Source organism: Ceratotherium simum, chromosome 6, assembly GCF_057802395.1.
Source record: "Ceratotherium simum simum isolate JZ-2026a chromosome 6, ASM5780239v1, whole genome shotgun sequence".
NCBI lineage: Eukaryota > Metazoa > Chordata > Mammalia > Perissodactyla > Rhinocerotidae > Ceratotherium > Ceratotherium simum.
Window position 1 is genome coordinate 9,106,407 of NC_141905.1, and position 17,063 is coordinate 9,123,469.

Here is a 17,063-nt window from a genome sequence, read left to right on the forward strand (position 1 = left end):
AGTGCTCATAAATTACTTTCTGAAAATTAGTCTTTTTTTAATACTTTGCAGATTTCTGAAATAAGTGGTATTTACCATTTGTTGTTGTTAAAATCCAATATTGACTAGAAAATGAAATGGTTCTGTGTAACACTAAATGGATCTTTGCTTTTCAAACCAGCTGGAACTTGCTTGTAATATAAAGGTAGTAACTAGCATGGCTTTCCAGCCCAGTTTAAGTTCAGAATTGTAGAAGGATGAGGAGGGTTGGAATTTTTTATCTTTGTAAAGTCAAGGATCCTGGTATCTGAGCTTCTGAATATTTGCTGTTCCTCCAGTAACTAACTTCTATTGAGGTTAATGGCCGGCTGAGTCCAGTGACCACATCAGTACATCCAGTAACGGCACATGAAGCTTTTGTCCCCCCAAATGATTTGGTGAGATACGGAATCAGAATAGTTTATTTTGGCTTTGTTCTGCTCTTTTATTTATATCATGGTGTAATGGTATCTTTTTAGGAGCAGGAAGATGAAACCCTGTTGTGTTCTAAATAATATGTATTTTTCCCCCTTTCATGCATTTTGAATAATCTCCATGCAGCAAAAGCACTTTAGAGAGCATCCTGTTTAGATTTCTTAATGTCAGAAGAGTAAATTTGGGCTTAAGGAGGATTGGGGACTTGTCCAAGGGAAATATTTAGTTGCTGACAGAGTTGGGACCAGAGCCAACATGCAGACTTCTCATCTTCTGTAGAAGGAGGTGTTGTCAGGGTAAAAGCAGTGGCTTTTGTAGTTATTAGACAGTTGAATCCTAGTTTAGACATTTTTAAGACAAATAAGTTACTGGGAAATTAGATGAAATAATGTAAAATGCCTGCTGTTGTAGTCTGCTTGGGCTATCGTAACAAAATACCATAGACTGGGTGGCTTAAACAACAGAAGTTTATTTTCTCACAGTTTTGGAGGCTGAAAAGTCTGAGATCAGGGTACCAGCATGGTCAGGTTCTGGTGGGGGCTTTCTTCCTGACTTGTAGACAGCCACCTTCTCCCTCTGTCCTCACGTGGCAGAGAGAAAAAGAAAGAGCAAGTGAGCTCTCTGGCGTCTCTTCTTATAAGGGTACTGATCCCACTATGAAGGCCTCACCGTCATGACCTCATCTAAACCTAATTATCTCCTAAAGGCCCCGTCTCCAAGTACCATCACATTGGGGGTTAGGGCTTCAAGATGTAAATTTTGGGGGGACACAGTTCAGTCCATAGCACTTACCACTAGTGGTCAATAGATCTTAATTCTCCACGCTTTCTTGTAACTTCTTGCAGTCCATGGGCAGTAAAAGTCATTCTCTTCTTCAGGAGGCTTCAAGAGGGCATCCTTCATGAAAAATCAATTTTAATTCTTTTATGGGTGATATTTTATTCCTATCCAGGAAGACATTTGGGGATAACATGTTGGGTATGACTCTCTAAGATAGAGGGATATGGAATAGAGAGGATAGGAAGTCAAAGGTGACACTACTCGGTTTAATCCTTCAGGGGAAGTGGTTGCTCTGCCAGACTGCTTTTCCTTTTGGGCAGCTTTTAATAAGTTCAGAACTAGAGCCTAGTAGGAGATAGGAGGGTCAATGATGGAGTGTGCTGGATTAGGAGTGATGGGACTGTAGCAAGAAAGGAGCAGTACCTACAAGGGGACTTTAAATGGGCCTTGAAGGGAAAGGAGCACTGAAGCCAGACTGCCTGATTTCAAATTACTAGCTGATTAAATTACTCGACTTCTCTTTACCTCGGTTGCACTAATTTAAAATGGGAATAATAGTAGTACCTATCTCAAAGAGTTATTAGGATTAAATGAGTTGATAAATGTAAAACATTTAGCAGAGCATCTGTGTTCTTTATCAGGGGAAAATGGTTAAGTCTGTGGAGCTAGTGCAATATGTACCCAAGAATATAAGAGCTGTGCCCTTGGGAGGAGATGTGATTTAGCTCTCTGAGTTTCCAGAGAAGGCAAATTCTTTGGAGTTTATCATTACTTAGAGCAGTGGTCTGCGAAGGACGGTACGTACTACTCAGAGGATATGAAAAATAATCCGGTGGAATTTGGAAAGAAAAAATTTCCCAAGAAATGTAAGGGATCATTGTCAGTTGGTTCTTTATTGCCATGGACAGTGGATTCCCTGGACTTGCTGTCTAGTCCTTGGCATTACTGCTCCCTAATAAAAATTGCTCTTCTGTGCCCTCTTATGACTAGGTGGGACATGTTTTAGTTCTGGCCAATGAGCTATGTATGGAAATCTCCATCAGCCTGAGTCCCTGAGTGACTATAGTGAGCAGAGCCTCCTGCCGACATGCAGTGGACATGTAACTTGAGCAAGAAATAAATCTTTGTTTTAAGCTACTGATGTTTTTGGGGTGATTTGGGATAGGTTCAGCATAGCTTTCTTTATTCTGACTGATATAGTATCAAATAGGGGTCTTTTTTTTCACTATATAGGTAATTGGTTGTCTAAGTACTACTTACTGGATTAATCTAGTCTTTTCTCACTAAAATAATTTCATACCTGTTATGTATTACATTCTTTTATACACACAACTCTTGATCACCTGATGTGTGTCTATCTCTCGCTATGCCAATATTACACTGTCTTATTTATTATGATATAATTTATAAGTTTTGATAGCTGACGGTGACCATACACACTAAGGATTGTTATGTCTTCTTGGAGAATTGACCCCTTTATCATTATATAATGCCCCTCCTTATTTCTGATAACTTTTCTTGTTCTCCAGTCTGCTCTGTCTGCAATTAATATAGCTAATCCAGCTTTCTTTTGATTAGTGTTAGCGTCATATTTTTCTCCATTCTATTTTTTTTCCCAGCTTTATTGAGGAACGATTGACTAATAAAATTGTATCCATTCCTATACTTTTAATCTGTATGTATCTTTTTATTTAAAGTGGATTTCTTCTATACAACATTTAGTTGGGTCTTGTTTTTAGATCCAATCTGACCATCTCTGTCTTTTAATTGGTATATTGAGGCAATTAATGTTTAAAATGATTGTTCATATAGTTGGGTTAGTGACTACCATATTTGTTACTGTTTTCTATTTGTTGCCCTAGTTCTTTGTTCCTATTTTTGTTTTCTGCTCTTTTCTGCCTTTCATGGCTTTAATCATTTTTTATGGTTCTATTTTATCTCCTTTCTTAACATCAGTTCTACTTCTTTTTTCATTTTTTTAGTGGTTGCATTTGAGTTGCAATATACATTTACAGCTAATCCAAGTCTACTTTCAAATAATACTATACCTCTTCACAGGTATTGCAACTACCTTATAAGAACTAAGTATTCCTAATTCCTCCCTCTAGTCCCTTGTATCATTGCTGTCATTCATTTCACTTATACATAAGCCATGATCATTGACTACATTGTTGTTGTTGTTGTTATTCTGAACAAACTGTTATCTATTAGATCAATTAAGAGTAAGAAAACTAATAAAAGTTTTTATTTTATCTTCATGTATTCCTTCTTCAGTGCTCTTCCTTTCTTTATGTAGATCCGAGTTTCTGACCTATATCATTTTCCTTCTCTCTGAAGAACTTCTTTTAATATTTTTTGCAAGGCAGGTGTACTGACAACAATTCCCTCCATTTTTGTTTATGTGAGAAAGTCTATTTCTCCATCACTTTTGAAGGATGATTTCATAGGGTACAGAATTCTGGGTTGGTGGTCTTTTTCTTTCATCACTTTAAATATTTCAATCTACTCTCATCTTGCTTACAGTATTTCTGGTGAGAAGTTCCCTGTAATTATTATCCATGTGTTTTTTTCCTCTGGCTTCTTTAAAGATTTTCTCTTTGTCTTTGCTTTTCTGCAGTTTGATATGATATGCTTAGGTGTAGGTTTTAAAATTTTTATCCTATTTGGTGTTCTCTGAGCTTCCCAATATGTGCTTTGATGTATCTCATTCATTAATTTTGGAAAATTCTGGGCCATTATTACTTAAAATATTTCTTCTATTCCATTTTCTCTTCCCTCTAGTATTCCAGTTATACCTTTTCAAATTTTCCCACAGTTCTTGGATGTTCTGGGGTTTTTCCTTTTTACATTTCAGTTTTTACATTCTGTCCCAGAGACTTCCAATTCCTCTAGTTTCCTTGTTTTGTCTCCCCTGTTGTCTTTGGCTTTCCCTAAGAACTCCTCCTCAGAAAGAGTCTGTGTCTTGTAGCTCTTTCACCTATGATCTACTGTTATTATACTAGAGCCCTATTAGTGTGGTGGTAAAGTATTGGGGAGGGAAACCATCTATAATCCTATGATTAAATCTCAGTGTTTTAGTGGGCCTGTGCCCTGGGGCTGTGACCTTCAAAGTGTTTCTTAGTTTCTCCCTTCCCTCCACCCTATAATCACTTAGGTGAGATAGGAAAATTAGAGGGATCTGGAATCAGTGAAATATCTTTCCCCCAGCTGGGATAAGGCTCCGATAAATTGAGTAGGCCTTTATTGTGGAGAATGCTCTGGGCTTTTTCATAATGTGTGTGTTTCCCCTCCATCTGCCTGAGCTACAAGGGGATCTTCCTTGACACTTAGGTGAGAATCTGATGGGATTCCTAGAGATAAAACTCTCAAAAGTATGGGAGCTCCCATGAGACGGTGGACCCCAGGAATTCCCCAAGCTCATGCTAGTCCATACTCAGCCTCCACCAGTTCATAAAGGTTACCATTTAAGTGTTCCTTCCAGTTTATGTCTCTCTCTTCTGCTTCAGGTGATCAGGTCTTGGCTGTAACTTTCTCCATTTGCCTATCTCTAGATTTTGGGGTGGTGGCTTTCCCTCCTACCTCATTTCTCTGATGGCTCCAAGAAAAGTTGTTGGTTTTCAGTTCGTTCAGCTTTTTTCTTGTTATAAGGATGGGAGTGGTACCTTACAAGCTCTTTACGTGTTGTAATGGAAACTGGAAGTCTCAATTTTCTTATTAATGTAACCATTTATGATTTAAAATTTCCTTCCAAGAATTGTGTTAGCTATATCCTACAAGTTTTTGTTAAGTTGAATTTCATTGTCATTAAATTCTAAATGTTTGTTTTGCGAAAGTATTTATTTTAGTGTTTAAAAAATTATAATAGTTAGGGGCTCTGCAACCATAGCAATATATAGGATTAGGTAGATTTAATCACTTTTGTAGTTTATACAGACTCTCAATATTCTGACTAATAATGATTGTACATGTTTTCATTTATCTCCAAGTTCTAGCAAATTCCATTTTTTTAATGAAGGTATAATTTACATATTATAAAATTCATCATTTTTAGTATTGTATTAGTTTTCTAGGGCTGCCATAACAAGGTATCACAAACTGAGTGGCTAAAAGAACAGGCATTTATTATCTCACAGTTCTAGAGGCTAGAAGTCCAAGATCAAGGTGTTGGCATTGTCAATTCCTCCTGAGAGCTCTTAGAGAAAATCTGTACCATGCCTTTTGCCTAGCTTGTGGTGGTTTGCTGGCAATCTTTCTTGTTCCTTGGCTTGTAGAAGCATCACCCCAGTCTCCTCACATGATAATCTCCTTGTGTATGTGTGTGTCTGTCTCTAAATTTCCCCTTTGTATAAGGACACCAGTCATAATTGGATTAGGCCCCTCCCTAATGACCTCATTTTAACTTTATTATATCTGTAAAGATCCTATTTCCAAATATGGTCACATGCTGAGGTACTAAGGAGTAGAACTTCAACATATGAACTTTTGGGGGACACAGTTCAACCCATGACTAGTATATAGTTCTGTCCTTATTAGTAAACATTACTGTCATGTAATTACCACCACAATCAAGATATAGAAGAGTTTCATCAGCCACCAAAATTCTCCTCTGCCTTTGTGGTCAACCTCTTATTGTAAACCCAGCTCCTGGCACCCACTAATCTGTTTCTGTCCCTATAATTTTGCCTTTTCCAGAATTTCATATAAATGAAATCACACAGTATATAGCCTTTTGAGTCTACTTTCTTTCACTTATGCATAATACACAATTCATTTGAGATTTATCCATATTGTTACATATATCAATAGTTCATTCTGTTATGTACCACGCTTATTCATTCCTAAGTTGAGGAACATTTGAGTTGTTTTCAGTTTTTGGTGATTATGAATTAAGCCATTATAACCTTTGATGTACAGCCTTCTATGGGAGCACATGTTTTCATTTCACTTGGGTAAATACCTAGGAGTTGTGTAGTAAGTGTATATTTACTTGTATGTGTATCTTTAACTAATAAGAAACTACCAAACTATTTTCCAGAGCAGCTGTACAATTTTGTATTCCTGTGAGTAATGTCTAAAAGTTCTAGTTGCTCTGCGTCCTCATCAGCACATGTATTATTGTCTGGGTTGTTTTTGTTTGTTTTTTGCCATTCTAATTGATATCGGTGATATCTCGTGGTTTTAATTTGCATCTCCCTAATGACTAATGATAAGGAACATCTTTTTATTTGCTTATTGATCATCTGTACGTCTTCTTTAATGAAGTGTCTATTCAGTCTTTGCCCATTTTTAAATTAAGTTGTTTGTTTTCTTGTTATTGTGTTTTGAAAGTCCTGGTGTTTTTAAACTTTTCATTATGGTTTCTTTGTCTTCTTTGACCCTTGAATTATTTAAAAGTGTACTTTTATTTCCCTACTTAGGGGAATTTTTAAAATTTCACTTTATTATTAATCACTAATTTAATGCAGGTGGTCAGAGTAAATAGAATATTTATGGTAAATATGATATTGTTATATACAATTGTCTTTGAGTCTTATAGCAGCCGGGGGCTCTTTAAAAATTCAGGTGTGGTGTAGAAGAAACAGGAAGAAAAAAATTGGTGAGGTGAATTATTGATGTGACAAGTTCAAGTGTAACTTGTTCAAAAGTAAAATCAAACAGATTTCTGATTCTGGCCTTCCTAATTCTACCATATTAGGAAGATAGAAACCCTTCCTAACAGAACACATAAATTCTGCGTAAGTTTTGAAAAATATTTTTTCCATTGTCTCTTTCAACTTGTATTAATATAATGGAAACAATAAGAGGCCTGAAATGACAAAATACAATTCTTCAAGAACAGTCAGTGGAGCAGACGTTTGTTCCTAAAGCCTCTCCCAATCTCTGGTGACCTCGAAGCCTAAGACAAAGGGGGAAGGAGAGAAAATCTGGTACCTAAGCACACTGGGAAGTTGGCTCAGAGATAATTCTTTGTTCCCCAAGCCCCACAACCACCATGCTTTTGGTGTTTTTGTTTTGTTTTGTTTTCCCACCTACTTTCTGGCACAATAAGATGCTCTAGTATCATCTTGTGTATTTCCTGCCCTGTCTTAGAATCAGCCATATTTCCAAGGAGCACTGGTTCCTTTTATTGGAGTATGGCATTAGAAACCAAATGTGAGCATGACAATTGACTCTTCAGCCTCAATAATAGAAACTAGAAGACAGTGGAATATTATCTTCACAGTGCTAAGAGAAATAACAGTCTCTCCCTAGAACTGATTTTATCTTTCAAGGATGAGGGCAAAATCAAGACATTTCCAGAAAAAGCAAACTTGAATTTCCTAAACAACAAACTCTTGCCAAAGGAACTTGTGAAGGATATATCTTAGAAGGCAAATGATGTCTAAAGAAAGTTGGTGATGCAAGATGGAATGGTTATCAAAATGGCACATTTGTGGGTAAATCGAAATAAACATTTACTTAATAAAAAAATAAAATATAAAGGTTTGAAAAATCGAATTAAAATCCTGGTAGCAATGACATATAAGTTAAGGTGGAGTTGTTTGTAATGAGAATGCTAAGGCTCTTAGCATTGTTCCTGAGGAGGATAAAGACGTGATTAGCTTTAGACTTTATTTTGTTAAATATGATCATTTGAATTTCTAGAGTAATTACTAGAGATTAGAAATAGAGTTATATAATTTCCAAACGATAGGAGTGCCTCACCTTCTTCCATGTATCTAAAGTAATACATAAATAAAGCAGGTAGGTAAAGCAGAACAATTAGCACAAAATGAGATAGTAAAAATGCATAGAAATATATCAGTAATCCCAATAATGTAAAATGGATAAAATTCTCTAATTGAAAGATTACAGTTGATAGACTGGTTAGAAAAAAATCCATATGAAATGCTGCTTAAAGAGACCTAATCTAAAATATAAGGACACCAAAATGTTGAAAATAAAAGGATTGAAAAAGATACACCAGGCAAATACCAATACAGAAAGGTGTTTCTGTATTGATAAAGTCATTATGTAAAATACATTTTAAAGTGAAACGTGAATAAGTCACGTAGAGGGATGTTCATAGTAGTTTTATTGGTAATGTGAAAATTCTAGAAACAACTCAAATGAATACACTAGAATGGATAAATTGTGGTATATGTAAATGTATGTGTCATATATTGGAATCAAATTCTATGGAATAGATCACAACATGGAAAAATAATGGAAGAATAGCTTCATGCATGACATGGATAAATTAAAAACAATGGTGAATAAAAAAAGCAAATCATAGAGGAACACATACACTATGATACCACTTATATAAAGATCAAAAAGAGGCAAAAGAAACAATACCACATATTGAAGTAGAGCAATAACAAAAAGCAGAAGAATGATGTGATTACCCCTAGGTAGAGGGAAGAGAGTGCAGTTGGGGAGAAGCATGCAAGAGTATTTTTTCCATATGCTTGTCAACACTTTGTATGGTCAGTCTTTTTGATTTTAGTCATTCTAATAGGTATGTAGTGATATTTCATTGTGGTTTTAGTTTGCATTTCCCTCATGACTAATGAGATTGAACATCTTCATGAGCCAATTTGCCATCCTTATATATTCTTTGTCGAAGTGTCTATTCAACTCCTTTAAAAATTGGATTGTTTGGGGCCGGCCTAGTGATGAACCCCTGGCTGCTGACCTATGCACTGCTTATCAGGCCATGCTGTGGCAGGTGTCCCACATATAAAGTAGAGGAAGATGGGCACGGATGTTAGCCCAGGACTAATCTTTACCCCCCAAAAAATTGGATTGTTTGTTTTCTTACTGTTGAGTTTTGAGAATTCTTTTTTTTCTGGTGAGGAAGATTGTCCCTGAGCTAACATCCTTGCCAACCTTCCTCTACTATGTGTATGGGATGCCGCCACAGCATGGCTTGATGTGTGGTGTGCATGTCTGTGGCCAGGATCCCAACCCACGAACCCCAGGCCACCAAAGCAGAGCACATGAACTTAGTCACTACGCCACCAGGCCAGCCCTCTGAGAATTCTTTATATATTCTGAATACCTGTCTTTAATCAGATGCATATTTTGCTGAGATTTTCTCCCAGGCTGTGGCTATTTATTGTCTTATCAGTGTCTTTTGAAGAGCAGAAATTTTAATTTTGCTAAAGTCCAATTTGTCAAAAAAAGTCTTTTTTTATGGATATGGATGTCATATCTAAGAAATCTTTGAGTAATCTGAGGTCAAAAAATTTTCTTCTGTATTTTCCTCTAATGTTTCAATTACATAGATTGATTTTTTAAAATATTAAACCAGCATTCCTGGAATTAACCTTACTTGATTATGTTGTATTATCCTTTTAATATATTGTTGAATTCTGTTTGCTAAAACTTTGTGTAGTATATTTGTATCTGTGTTCATGAAGGATGCTGGTTTTACTGGTTTTAACTTGTAATGTCTGGTTTTGGTATCAGGGTAATACTGTCCTCATGGAATGAATTGGGACTATTACTTTCTCTGCAATTTTTTGGAAGAGAGTAGAATTGGTATTATATCCTCTCCTATGAAGCCATCTCTTTAATAAATATAGGGCTATTCAGGTTATCTTTTTCTTCTTGAGTGAGCTTGAGTAGCTTGTGTCTTTTAAGGACTTTGTTCATCTGTTGTTGAATTTTATTGACATAGTTTATAGCATTCCCTTATTATCTTTTCAGTATCTGTAGAATCTGTAGTGATGTCACCTGTCTTCATTCCTAATACTGGTAATTTGCATGTTCTTTTTTAAATGTCTTTTTATCAATGTTAATGAACTTCTTAAAGAATCAGATCAATGAATTTTGCCTTCATTTTTATCTTGTTTTTCTGTTTTCTATTTCATCTATTTCTGTTTTGATTTTTATTATGTTCCTGTTTACTTTGGGTTTAATTTGCTCTTTTTCTAGTTTCTTAAGGGAGACTAAGGTCATTGATATGAAACATTTCTTCTTATGAAATATTGGTATTTAGTGCTTTAAGTTTCCTCCTGATTACTGCCTGTTGGCATTCCACACATTTTAGTATGTTGTGTTTTCATTTTCATTCAGTTCAAATATTTTATAATTTTTCTTTAGATGTCTTTTTTTGATCCACAGGTTATTTAGAAATATGGTGTTTGGTTTCTAAAAATTGAGAGGCTTTCTAGTAATCTTTTGGTTATTGATTTATAATTTAATTCTGCATCATTTGAATTCTTTTAAATTTGTAGAAACTTGTTTTATGGTACAGAATATGGTTTGTCTTGGTAAATTTGCACTTGAGAAGAATGTGCATTCTGTTATTGATGGATGGAGTGTTCTATAAATGTCAGTTAGGTCAATTTCTGTGATAGTGTTCTGTTATACTGTGTTCTTATTAATTATCTACTTGTTCTATCAAGTATTGAGAAAAGGGTATTGAAATCTCCAACTATACTTGTGGATTTGTCTTTTTCCTCTTCCAATTCTGTGATTTTCTGTGTCATGTATTTTGAAGCTCTGTAATTAGGTGCATATACTTTTAGGATTTTATGTCCTCTTGACTTCATTGACCTCTTCATCATTATGAAATGACATTGTTTATCCTTGGTGATAGTTTTTGCCCTGAAATCTACTTTAGCTGAATTTAATATAGTCACTCCATATTTCTTTTGATTAGTGGTCAGCATAAAATATCTTTTTCCATCCTTTTATTTTTAATCTATTTGTGTCTTTATATTTAAGCTGCCTGTTTCCTGTAGGCAGCATATAATTGAGTCTTGCTCGTCTTTTGTTGTTGTTGTTGTTGTTAATCCACTCTCTCTCTATCTCTGCCTTTTAATTGCCGTTTTTACACTATTTTATTTAAGGTGACTATAGATGTGATTAGGTTTTACTTTGTCATTTTACTGTCTTCCATTTGTTCCATCTGTTCTTTCTTTCCTTTTTCCTCTTTTCCATCTTTGTTTTGGATTAATTGAGTATTTGTTACAATTCCTTATTTTTTTGCAGGGAAAGATTTGCCCTGAGGTAACATATGTTGCCAATCTTTCTCTTTTTTTTCCCTCCTTAAAGCCCCAGTACATGGTTGTATATCTTAGTTTTAAGTCGTTCTAGTTTTTCTATGTGAGCCATGACCACAGCATGGCAACTGACAGACAGGTAGTGTGGTTCCGTGACCAGGAAGCGAACCTGGGTCACTGAAGTGATGAGCGCTGAGCTTTAACTGCTAGGCCATCGGTGCTGGCTCTGTTATGATTCCATTTTATTCCCTTTTGTTGGCTTATCAGCTCTAACTCTTTGTCTTGATATTTTAGGTATTGCTTTGGTGGTCTGTAATAGACATCTTTAACTTATTATTCTCCATCTTCAACTAATAGTATACCACTTCACATATCTTATACGAACCTTACAGTAGTATACTTCCATTTCTCCCTTCCTGGCCTTTATGCTATTGTCATGCATTTTGCTTTTGCATATGTTATAAACCCCACATAGATTGTTATTTTTGTTTGAACATTCAATTATCTTTTTAAAAAGTTTAAACAATAAGAAAAACTTTTCTTTGTATATTTACCTTTTTTGATGCTCTCCATTCTTTTTCATAGATCCAGATTTTCATTTTTTGGTATCATTTTTCTTTTTCCTGAAGGACTTCTTTTAACATTTGTTGTAGTGTGGGTCTGCTGGTAATGAATTTTCCACTTTTATATGTCTGAAATGTTTGTATTTTTCTCTTTCTTAACATTTAAAAATTGAGATAAGAGCCAGCCCTGATGGCCTAGTGGTTAAAGTTTTGCGCCCTCTGCTTCAGTGTCCTGGGTTTGGTTTCCAGGCATGGAACCACATCACTCACCTGTCAGTAGCCACGCTGTCGTGGAGGCTCACATAGAAGAACTAGAAGGACCTACAACTGGAATATACAACTATGTACTGGGGCTGTGGGGAGGGGAAAAAAACAGAGAGAGGAAGGTTGGCAACAGATGTTAGCTCAGGGTGAATCTTTCCCAGCGTAAAAAAAAAAAAAAAAAATTGAGATAAAATTCACATAACATAAAATTCACCGTTTCAAAGTGTACAGTATAGTACTTTTTAGTATGTTCATAATGTTGTGCATTAATCACCACCATCTAATTCCAGAAAGTTTCTATCACCCCAAAAAGTAACCTTGTACCTCCCAATTTATCTCTACCCTCCCTGCCCTGGCATCTACTAATCTTTCTCTATGGATTTGCCTATTCAGAACATTTCATATAAATAGAATCACACAATATGTGGCTTATTTCACTTAGCATAATGTTTTCAAGGTGCATCCACATTGTAGCATGTACTTAATTCCTTTTTATGTCTCAATAATATTTCATTATATGCATATTACCACATTTATTTAACCACTCATCAGTTGATATTTAGCTGGTTTCTGCTTTTTGCCTATTATGAATAGTGCTGTAATGAACATTTATATACAGGTTTTTGTGTGAAGATATGTTTTCAGTTCAGGTGAGTATATACTTAAGAATGGAATTGCTGGCTCGTATGGTAACTGTATGTTTAACAATTTGAGGAACTGCTGAACTTTTCACAGTGGCTGCACCATTTTACTTTGTCACCAGCAATGTATGAGGGTTCTACTCTCCACATTCTCACCATTGCCTGTTGTTTTCCAATTTTTTATTATAACTATCCTAGGGGATGTGAAATCGATATCTCATTGTGGTTTTGATTTGCACTTCCCTAATGACTAAAGATGTTGAGCATCTTTTTGTGTGCTTGTTAGCCAACATCTTTGAAGAAATGTCTATCCAGATCCTTTGCCCATTTTTAAATTGCATTATGTGTCTTTTTATTGTGTTGTTATAATAGTTCTTTACATGAGATGCTAGACCCTCATCAGATCTATGAAAAAACAAACCACAGAATAGGAGAAAACATTTGCTTCTGTGGGTTATCTTTTCACTTTCTTTTTTATTAACTTTTTGTGTGTGTGTGAGGAAGGTTGGCCCTGAGCTAACGCCTGTTGCCAATCTTCCTCTTTTTGCTTGAGGAAGAGTGGTCCTGAGCTAACATCTGTGCCCATCTTCCTCTATTTTGTATATAGGTTGCTGCCACAGCATGGTTTGATGAGTGGTGTATGTCCGTGCCCGGGATCCGAACCCACAAACCTGGGCCGCTGAAGTGGAGGGTGCCAAACTACTATGCCACTGAGCTGGCCCCTCTTTTTACTTTCTTTTTTTTTTGTGTGAGGAGAATCAGCCCTGTGATAACATCTGCCAATCCTCCTCTTTTTGCTGAGGAAGACTGGCCCTGGGCTAACATCCATGCCTGTCTTCCTCCACTTTATATGGGACACCGCCACAGCATGGCTTGACAAGCGGTACCTCAGTGCGTACCCGGGATCCGAGCCAGCGAACCCCGAGCTGCCGTAGCAGAGCGCACACACTTAACCGCTTGCGCCACTGGGCCGAACCCACTTTTTACTTTCTTGATGTTGTACTTTGATGCTCAGAAGTTTTTAATTTTCACGAAGTGCAACTTAGGGTTTTTTCTTTTGTTGCTTGTGCTTTTGCTGTCATCTTTTAAAATTATTTTTAATTGATATATAATTAACATAGAACATAGTATTAGGTTTAGGTGTACAACATAATGATGTAATATATGTATATATTGCGAGATAATTACAGTAATTTTAATTAATATCCATCACCACACATAGTTACAAGTTTTTTTTCTTCTGATGAAAACTTTTAAGATCTCCTCTCTTAACAACTTTCAAATATACAATATAGTATTGTTAACTCTAGTTACCATGCTGTCCATTAAATCCCCAGGACTTATTTATCTCATAATTGAAAGTTTGTACCTTTTGACCACTTTCATCCATTTTGCCTCTGGCAAACACCTCTGGCAAACACCAGTCTGTTCTCTGTATCGATGAGTTTTTTTAAATTCCACAAATAAGTAATATCATACAATATTTGTCTTTCTCTGACTTATTTCACTTAGCATAATGCTCTCATTGTCCATCAATGTTATCACAAATAGCAGCATTTCCTTCTTTTATTGGCTGAATAATATTCCATTATATATATACACCACATTTTCTTTATCCATTCATCAGTCAATAGACACCTAGGTTGTTTCCCTGTCTTGGCTATTGTAAATAATGCTTCAGTGAACATGGGATTGCAGATATCTTTTTGAGATAGTGGTTTCATTTTCTTCAGTTAAATATCCAGAAGTGGAATTTTGGATCATATGGTAGTTCTATTTTTAATTTTTTGAGGAACCTCCATACTGTTTTACACAGTGGCTGCACCAATTTACATTCCCAACAGTGCACAAAAGTTCCCTTTTCTCAACATTCTCACCAACACTTATTTCTTGTTAGTCTTTTTGATAATAATAGCCATTCTAACAGGTGAGAGGTGATATCTCATTGTAGTTTTGATTTGCATTTCCCTGATGATTAGTGATGTCAAGTACATCTTCATGTACCTGTTGGCCATTTGTATGTCTTCTTTGGAAAAATGTCTGTTCACATCCTCTGCCCATTTTTTAATCAGATTGCTTTTTTTCTGTTGAGTTGTATGAGTTCTTTATATGTTTTGGATATTAACCCCTTATCAGATGTATGATTTGCAAATATTTTTTCCCATTCTCTAGGTTGCCTTCTCATTTTGTTGATGATTTATTTTGCTGTGCAGAAGCTTTTTAGTTTGATATAGGCTCGCTTGTTTATTTTTGCTTTTGTTGCATTTGCTTTTGGCGTCAGATTCAGAAAATCTGTGCTAACACCAATGTCAAGGAGTTTACCGCCTGTATTTACTTCTAAGAGTTTTGTGATTTCATGTCTTATGTTCAAGTCTTTAATCCATTTTGAGTTGATTTTTGTGTATGGTGTAAGATAGTGGTCCAGTTTCATTCTTTGACATGTGGCTGTCCACTTTTTCTGACACCACCTATTGAAAAGACTATCTTTTCCCCATTGTATGTTTTTTGCTCCTTTGTCACAAATTAATTGACGTATATACATGGGTTTATTTCTGGGCTCTCTATTCTGTTCCACTGACTTACCTGTCTGTTTTTCTGCCAGTACCATACTGTTTTGATTACTATGTCTTGGTAACATAGTTTGAAATTAGGAAAAGTGATGCCTCCATCTTTGTTCTTTCTCAAGATCACTTTGGCTATTCATAGTCTTTTGTGGTTCCTTACAAATTTTAGAGTTGTTTGTTCTATTTCTGTCAAAAAATGCCATTGGAATTTTGATAAGGATTACATTGAATCTGTGGATTGCTTTGGGTAGTATGAACATTCTAACAGTACTAATTCTTCCAGTCCATGAGTATGGAATATCTTTTCATTTATTTGTGTCTTCTTCAATTTCTTTCATCAATTCTTATGGTTTTCAGTGTATAGGTCTTTCATCCCCTTGCTTAAATTTATTCCAAGGTATTTTATTCTTCTTGGGGCAGTTATATATGGGATTGTTTTCTTTTTTCTTTTATTTTTTTTGTGAGGAAGATCAGCCTTGAGCTAACATCATGCTAATCCTCCTCTTTTTTGCTGAGGAAGACTCTGAGCTAACATCTATTGCCAATCCTCCTCCTTGTTTTCCCCCAAAGCCCCAGTAGATAGTTGTATGTCATAGTTGCACATCCTTCTAGTTGCTGTATGTGGGACGCAGCCTCAGGATGGCCGGAAAAGCGGTGCGTTGGTGTGCGCCCAGGATCCGAACCCAGGCCGCCAGTAGCGGAGCGTGTGCACTTAACCGCTAAGCCACGGGGCCAGCCCTGGGATTGTTTTCTTAATTGCTGTTTCTGATAGTTCATTATTAGTATATAGAAGCACAGCTGATTTTTGTGTATTGATTTTATATCCTACAACTTTAGTGAATTTGTTTATTCTAACAGCTTTTTGGTAGAGTCTTCAGAACTTTTTATGTATAATGTGTCATCTGCAGATAGAGACAGTTTTACCTGTTCTGTTCTTATTTTGATACCTTTTATTTATTTATTTATTTTTGCCTAATTACTCTGGCTACGACTTCCAGTACTATGTTGAATCACTTGGCGAGAGTGGGCATCCTTGTCTTGTTGCTAATCCTAGAGGAAAAGCTTTCAGTTTTTCACCCTTTAGTATTATGCTAGCTGTGGGCTTGTCATACATGGCTTTTATTACGTTGAAGTACATTCCCTCTATACCCAGTTTGTTGATAGTTTGTAGCATGAATGGATGTTGGATTTTGTTAAATGCTTTCTCTGTATCTATTGAGATGATCATATGATTTTTAGCCATCAGTTTTTAATGTGGTGTATCACATTGATTTATTTTCAGATATTGAACCATCCTTGCATCCCTGGAATAAATCCCATTTGATCATGGTATATGACCCTTTTAATGTATTGTTTAAATTGGTTTGCTAATATTTTATTGAGGATTTTTGCCTTTATGTTCATCAGAAATATTGACCTGTATTTCTTTTCTTGTAGTTGTCTTGTCTGGCTTTGGTGTCAGGGTAATGATGGCCTTGTAAAATGAGTTTGGAAGCATTTTCTCCTCTTCTTATTTTTTGGAAGAGTTTGAGAAGTGTTGGTATTAATTCTTCTTTAAATGTTTGATAGAATTCACCAGTAAAGCCATCTGGTCCTGGGCTTTTGTTTGTTGGTAGGTTTTTGATAACTGATCCACTCTTCTTACTAATTGGCCTGTTCAGATTTTCTCTTTCTTCGTGATTCTAGCTTTGTAGGTTGTATTTTTCTAGGAATTTATCCATTTCTTCTAGGTTGTCCAATTTGTTGGCGTGCAATTGTTCATAGTAGTCTCTTATCCTTCATATTTCTGTGGTATCAGTTGTA

General features: G+C 35.8%; 1 protein-coding gene across 3 annotated transcripts in view; it reads left to right on the plus strand.

Moving 5' to 3' along the window:
- The window catches only part of ZFAND4 (zinc finger AN1-type containing 4), a 127,797-nt gene that overhangs the window by 9,107 nt on the left and 101,627 nt on the right, over window positions 1-17,063 (plus strand). The gene's annotated exons all lie outside the window — the stretch shown is intronic.